We start from the raw sequence: 5,392 nt of genomic DNA, 5'->3' as shown, positions 1-5,392 counted from the left end.
ACTTCGCACTACTGATTTCACTTCCGTGACTTACACTCCCTCTTGGAACTACATTCCTTTCCTTTTTCCTCACCAAGGACATCCACTTGGCTGCCTTGATACTACCACCAGTGTCAAGGTGCTCACCCAATACTATACCATTTCCTTATGGCATAACCGCTATCCCATGCACCACACATACTCTGAATCCACTCGCGAAAGCTCTCAAGTCCATGCACTACCTCCACTAATCGTGATCAATATCCGGGGTGAGACCTTCTAACGCTAACATATCGCGAAATACTCATTCCATTTCCTCGCACTGATCTAATGACACATGCAGAGTCTTCAGCATGACTGGACCGCCTTACCAAGCCTTCAGCCAAACTGGACCACTCTCATAACCTTCAGCAGATGTGGACCGCCCTCCAGGGCCTTCAATCTGGCTAGACCGTCCTCCGAGCCTTCAGCCTGACTGGTACGCCGAATGGCCTTCAGTCTATCCGGACCGCTGAACTAGCAATCAACATTCCGAGTTATTCCTTCGGGAAACTCCTCCCATGCATACTGTTCTAGCCCTCTAGGGGTTCCGAACTTTACCTCCATCCCATATACTTAGTCTCGACCCGATCCTAGGCCTTCCACAATCAATCGCTCTAGGTCTGTATCCCGCCTCGCACGCCTGCCACTTACTCATACCAGCCTACGCCTTGGGCTGACCGAGACACTACTGAATCCCATGCAGTTAAATGACCTTTCATACTTAACGATTTTTTCGGAGAATTCTCCAATTGTCCCCCACTTAGAGAACTGACTATCAACCACCGGTCACCATTACCGACCTTCCTCAATAAACCTTCCCGCCACCAACACTTACACGCGAACCGATTCCCACTAACACGAGCAACCTTCACAAATCACACATCCACACCGATCATCCCGGACTCGAAAGAAACTCGATCTTCAGCTAACCACTCCTCAGACTGCAGATGCTACCCGATATCCAGACCAACACTTGATTCCCACGAACAACCCTCATGAATGATAACCAATGAAATTCCTAATACTAAGCCCACAACCATGCCATAACCCTCAAAACCAAAGATTACAATACCGAAAACCATGCAACGAGACTAGCAGATAAACAATACTCCACAATAATCATAAAATAATAAGACATCAAGAAGAAACATACCTGCAGCTGCATCCGACACTGCCCTGACCTCCTCTGCTGTAAGCTGAAAAGCACGACCCTGAGCCCTTGGGGGCTCCGCTCCACCTTGACCTCCACCCGTGATCCTCAACGTGGCCGGTGCTAGAGCCTGCACCGGTCCTGCAGCAACCTGTGGACAATTGACCCTCAAGTGCCTAACCTGATGACAATGATAACAGATCCTCAAATCCCAACCCGGGGCTGCCTGCCGATAATCCCTCGCATAGTGCCCCTCCTTTCCGCACTTGCGGCATGCACCATCGGACCTACAAACTCCGGTGTGACCCTTCCCACACTTCCCCACAAGTGTGGCTGCTCTGATCTCCCCATCTAGAATCGATGGTCTTAGACCGTTTTGGTGCCGGCTGCGACTGCACCGGAGCCTGCCTCTGCTCTCGTAACTGCAACTCAAGCTCTAACTCACGCTGCTTGGTGGCCTCCTGTAACTCTAACAAGGTCTCGCACCTCTGTGTAGACACGGACTGTCTGATATCCCTCTTGAGCATACTCAGATATCAGGACATCTGAGCCTGCTCCGAAGCAAACTCGGGGCAAAACATCTCCCTCTTAGTGAACATCATGGTGATCTCTGTCACCGACTCCGAATCCTGCTTCAGCTTAAGGAACTCCTGATCCAATCTCTCCCTCTCAACCCACGGAACATAACGAGTGCTAAACATCTCTCAGAACTGATCCCATGAAACCGCAGCCCTCTGCGTATCCGAATATGACCCCGTGGTCAATCTACGCCAATCCTTCACCCCGAGCCTCAACAGGTTCAGAGCACACCTCACCCTCTGATCAGCAGGGCATGAACACGTGAAGAAACACCCCTCCATGTCCGATAACCATCTCATAGCAACAATCACGTCCTGAACTCCATCAAAGGTGGGAGGCTTCGTATTATCGAAGTCCCGATACTGAAAACCTCGACTGGCTCCTCCCCCTGCTGCTACAGCCGCTGTAGCCGCCACGGCATCCGTCTCTGCGAGAGCCGCATAACGCTCCTCAAAATACTCAACCATGACGGTCTTGATCGACCCAAACAGTTCTGGCAGCTCGGCCCGGAACAACGTGGCAACCTCATCGTGCAGGATCTCACGAATCCTGGCATCCAACTCGCATGTGCTCATCTGACCGATAACTGTCACACCCCCAAACCAAGGATGGCGGAAACGTCTGGGGGTGGAGGACTTCATGTACAGTATCACAACAACGTGTATAATAGTGCTCAAAGTAAAAACAACCACCATAAATATAATTGCAAAAGTTACACCAAAGTATATGTTTACATGTTTCAAAAGCAATTACATTATGATGACAAAATAAATTTGTTGACGGTTTAGCGTCCCATCCTCAAAGCGATGAAGTTTGCCTGTTTCACTGACTTCCTGAGAATACAAGTAGTTTTAAAGAGTGTCAACACAAAGGTTGGTGAGTTCATAAGAGTTTTGTTTGAAGTAGAAACCGTTTTTCCTTGTAAAATCGATTTAGTTTGATTTCCAGAAAATCCAATATTTTCTTAGTTAAGTATGAATAGAAATAATCCTGCATGATGCATTAATGAACCCTAGAGTAATCCGTAGAGTTCCTCTATAATCGTCCAACATATATAAGTTATATAAGGTTTAACTTAGATAAAACGTTGAATATAGTGGGTCTGCCCCAGGTCCACAACCCAACGAGGAACAGGAGATGAGGCGGGCACCACCAATTCTAGGCCAATCAAGACTAAACTCTTATATGACTCAAACATATACGCTCAGCGACCATAGTTGAAGTCTAACAATTCTAGAGGAAATATAGTTTAATATCATAATAACTTTGTATAGAGACCCGGTACTTTGTATCTGTACTCCTTTTTGTATAGAGACCCGGTACTTTGTATTTGTACCCATAGAGATAAAAGGTGATTTTAAATCAACATAAAACTCATTTAGGTTTTTAAAAATAAAATCCCGTAAACTTATGGATTGTTCCCTATGTGAGCCGTTATAATCATACTATGACTATGTGAACCTGCCACGACGTTCTCAGTGTCGCGAAAAATGAAATGACATTTGTCACCCGTAGACCTGCAGATCCCACTGTAGCTAGCAGCGAGGTGTGGGGTGTCAATCCCAATATAGATCTATATACAAGTATCACGTTCTCCCTCCAGGAGATTCTGATTATAACTACCAGGAATTATATCCCGCACTCGGACGTACGGGGAGAGAGATAGAGAAACTCACAATATAGGATAACAAGTTTACGTGAAATGTGTGTGAAAATAAATATTTCTTGTATGAATGTACCCTTCTTGTACGAGTGCGTAGAGTGATGTATCATAAACTATACCTATTATAGTTTATCTAAAATGTATGTACTATGTATGAACTCTTTTATGGAAAAGTATTAGTGTAGTGAATTTATCGAACTCTTTTCATAGTTTAATAGTGCGTGTTCCAAAAGGAATGAATAATATTTAATATGAATGTTTTAGTTTCAGTCTATAATGATAAACTAGCAAGAAAACTCATTCAAATATTAGAATTTATGATTATACACTTTGCTCAACATAATACAAAGTGTTATGATATTTACATGCTGTTGGCAAAATTTAGCAATTCTGCCCTGTTTTGGAAAAATCATAGAAAAATCATACGAAGTCGAAAACTAGATCCGTAAATTCTGAGAGTTCACAAAATGTGTCTAGTTTGCTCATAATTTTTATCACAATTTATAATGACCTCTAACTTGGGTGAAAAAGTCCATAATCACAGACTGGTCCGGATTGTTGTTTGAAATGATAGGCAGTTTTGTAAAAATCACCATAAATTGTAGAAAAATCGTATGGAGATGTGCAAGTAGCCATTTTAAAGCTAAAAACTTGATCTATTTGCACCTTGTACAGTTTTGAAAACAAAAATAGTTAAGATGCCCAAAACAGTCCGTGAATGGAGTTGAACTTTTCTGATGAAGGCTGTTAGAAAAATCTAGTTATGTTCTTAGTGTCTTAACTTGTATTCCCCCCTGAAAACTTGAGAAAACATGAAAATGTAGGGGTATGAACTCACCTTGAGTGATTTCAGTAGATACGTGTTGAAGATGGAAAGTGTTCAACCCAAGAACACTTGAAGAATCACTTGAAGATTCGAAGCTCTAACACAATTATGAGAGAGTTTGTCTAAGATATCCATGATTTGAGTGGAAATAAATGAGATAATCATAAAGAGAATGGATTATGCTTACCAAATGTGGAGGAAAAACTCAAGATCAGCCCTTGAATCTCGAATTTCTAGAGAGAGAAAGTGAGAGAGGAAAGAGTTTGATCTTCTTGTGAAATGAGAGCAAAATGAGGGAAATGAGGAGAGAGGATGAATAATCAGTCCTCAAAAACTCGGGAAGAGGGTTAATTGAGTGGGAAAAGACGTTGATGTGACCTAGGTAAGGTGGGGAGGCATGGTTGGTCAGAGAGTGGGTGTGGGGCGGTTGCTTGTGACTGCGGATCAATAACACTACTTTGAATGCGAAGTTGGATTTAGCTTTGCTATAAGTTTCAATCGATTTTGAGAGTATTGTTCGCATTTGTATGAGTGTAGTCGATGAATTGATAAAGCTAGAACATATGAGTTTTGATTCGCAATTGGATTGATGATTGAGGGATGATTCGTGAAGAAAAACGCGAAGTCAAGGACTATGAAATTGTTGTTTGCAAGAATTAAAAAAAAACTCGATTGTGGAGTTGTTGATGCTCATTTTGCGAAAGTAAAACAATCGAGTGTTCGCATCTATGAATCAACTTGAAGTCAATTGGGTTAATATTCGCATATGGGTTCAACATATGAATTTTTGATTTCGCAAGTTTAGAGTTCAAGAACTAAACTGTATTCGCATCTGGAATGAAAATTTTGTGAATCGCATTTGATTGATTAGGTTAAAATGCGAAGGGATGCGAAGGGTGTAAGAATGAAGATGCGAAAGTGATTAATGCGAAGGGATGCGAAGGGTGTAAGAATGAAGATGCGAAAGTGATTAATGCGAAGGGATGCGAAGTATTTCACAGTAGAATGCGAATTGGGGAAGAAAACAGAAGATTTCAAATATTGTCCCTGGAGTTTCGCATTTTTGGATATAAATACTCAACTTCGCAAATGGGGTCATAAAATGATGAAATTGCAGAAGAGTTTCGCATTTTTGGAAATAAATACTCAACTT

The 5,392-nt window shown here is 42.5% G+C and overlaps 1 long non-coding RNA gene across 1 annotated transcript; it reads right to left on the bottom strand.

The window, feature by feature from the left end:
* Positions 1 to 2,448: 2,448 nt before the first annotated feature.
* Positions 2,449 to 4,794, bottom strand: LOC145013278 (uncharacterized). Its single transcript, XR_013664905.1, has 3 exons — positions 4,427 to 4,794; positions 4,252 to 4,336; positions 2,449 to 2,583 (listed from the first exon to the last, which is right to left on the bottom strand). It is a non-coding gene; the product is annotated as an uncharacterized LOC145013278 (long non-coding RNA).
* Positions 4,795 to 5,392: the final 598 nt, after the last annotated feature.

Source organism: Lactuca saligna, chromosome 8 (genome assembly GCF_052625555.1).
Source record: "Lactuca saligna cultivar CGN05327 chromosome 8, ASM5262555v1, whole genome shotgun sequence".
Classification (NCBI taxonomy): Eukaryota; Viridiplantae; Streptophyta; class Magnoliopsida; order Asterales; family Asteraceae; genus Lactuca; species Lactuca saligna.
The sequence above is the reverse complement of the archived record's forward strand: the minus strand, read 5'-3'. Positions and strand labels throughout refer to the sequence as shown.